A 2,157-nucleotide genomic window follows, 5' to 3' on the forward strand; every position below is an offset into this window, starting at 1 on the left:
TTTTGTTCTTGTCCTATTCATACATGATTGGCTAAGCAATGAAATCAGCATCTTTTTAAAAGAAGACTTTTTGGCACAGATTCCAAGATCTGGCCTCTTTTGTCCTTGTACAGACATGAAAATCTTCTAGAAGAATGACGAAAGCATAATAAACTCAGCCTACTATAATACTATTCTATTTTGAAGTTGTCTTTATCCCCTCCTAATAAGCCCCACAATAGCCCCTTCACACACGTACACACTTAATCACACATGGCTACAGAAAATACCAAATTGAAGGCTTTTTTGTTTCCATGGTTGGCCTGTGGTCACATCTCACCATTTCTTGAGCTGGCCAAAAAACTTTCAGATAGAGGCTTTGTGATTGATCTTGTTCTACACATATTAATCTAAGTTTCATTCAGAATAGAATCCCAGAAAGCTATAATTTTTCAATTGAACTTGTGGAACTCCAATTACCAGAATTTCCTCAACTTCCTCCTCACTATCACACAACCAATGGACTTTCTCTCCATCTCAATTCCACCCTCCAAAAGGCTCTCAAGTTGGCCAAACCTAACCTTATCACCATCTTGAAATCTCGAAAACCTGATATTGTAATCTATGATATTATCCAACTGTGGACTTTTGGAGTGGCTTCTTCACTCAACATACCATCAGCTCAATTTTTCACATCTGGCGCGGCCATGTGTTCCTATTTCGTTCACTTGTATAAGAATCATGACATCGAATATCCTTTTCCAGCTCTTCATTTACACGATTATGAGCTGACAAGAGCGCGTAAAACATTGGCTGACAGAAATGACACAGAGAATGAGAAAAAGGATGATGAACCTGAAGAGGAGATTATTCCTCAAGGTGGAATCATGCTAATAAGCACTAGTAGAGAAATGGAAGGGAAATATATGGATTATTTATCTAAAATTATTGACTCGAGAATTTTGCCTATAGGTACACTAGTTCAAGACCCTGTTGCAAGTACTGGAGAGGAAAGCATGAAGATCATGCAATGGCTATATAATAAAAATGAGTTGTCAACTGTGTTTGTCTCATTTGGGAGTGAGTGTCTCTTATCGAAAGAAGAAAGAGAGGAAATAGCATTTGGATTAGAGCTTAGCCAAGTGAATTTCATATGGGTTGTTAGGTTTCCAAAAGGTGAAAACCAAAATCTTGAAGGGGCTTTGCCAAAAGGTTTTCTTAAGAGAGTTGGAGATAAAGGGATGGTTGTCGAAGGATGGGCTCCACAAGCTAAAATACTAACTCATCGAAGTATCGGAGGACTTGTGAGTCATTGTGGATGGAATTCTATATCTGAAAGCATAGAATTTGGCGTTCCGATTATAGCTATTCCCATGCAACTTGACCAACCAATGAATGCTAAGTTGCTTGTGGAAATTGGAGTTGCTTTAGAGGTTGTGAGGGATGATAAGGGATCCCTTCATAGAGAAGAAATAGCAAGAGTTATAAAAGATGTCACAAGTGGAGAATCCTCAGAAGATTTGAGGTGTAAGGTGAGGAATTTGGGCAAGAATTTGAAATCTAAAAGTGTTGAAGATATGAATGCAGCTGTTGAGGAGTTAAAACAACTTGTTGGGAAGAGTAAGATCAAGAATGGTTTTTTCCGAGTTCAATTAATTGATGAATAAATAAGCATCACAAATATTTCCTTTTATATTTTACTTTCTGATTACCATAAGAAATAATCACCTCTTTGAAAGTGCAAGGGGGGGGGGGGGGGTGAATTGTAACTTTTTCGTTTAGATAGTCGACTAACTGAGAACACTAGTCGGCTATATCATAATGCCGTAATAAAAATGCAGAAATAAAATTGACACAGATGTTTTATACTGGTTCAGATTCAATGTGAATCCTAGTCCAGTCCCCTTGGGTTGCAAGGGTGTTCTCTGCAGCTCTTTGTAAATGTTTTGGTACAATGGGTTGTTTGAATGGAGCTTCTACGTCTACACTCAAACACTCGAATTCTTTTTGATACAATGCCTCACAAACTATTCTATATCTCTCCTTTCTTTTTGTTTACACTATATCACTCAAGAATACAATGTTTGTGAAAAGTAAAGAGAGAACGAGAGTATGAGACGATTGTATGATTTTTCTTCGTTTCTAGAGTCTTGAATATATAGTCTTCAAATCAACTAG

At 37.4% G+C, this 2,157-nt stretch overlaps 1 pseudogene; it reads left to right on the forward strand.

Annotated features, from left to right (window-relative positions):
• Positions 1–252: 252 nt before the first annotated feature.
• LOC132054346 (beta-D-glucosyl crocetin beta-1,6-glucosyltransferase-like) lies at positions 253–1,706 on the forward strand (annotated as a pseudogene).
• The last annotated feature ends 451 nt before the right edge of the window (positions 1,707–2,157 follow it).

Source organism: Lycium ferocissimum, chromosome 4 (assembly GCF_029784015.1).
Source record: "Lycium ferocissimum isolate CSIRO_LF1 chromosome 4, AGI_CSIRO_Lferr_CH_V1, whole genome shotgun sequence".
NCBI lineage: Eukaryota > Viridiplantae > Streptophyta > Magnoliopsida > Solanales > Solanaceae > Lycium > Lycium ferocissimum.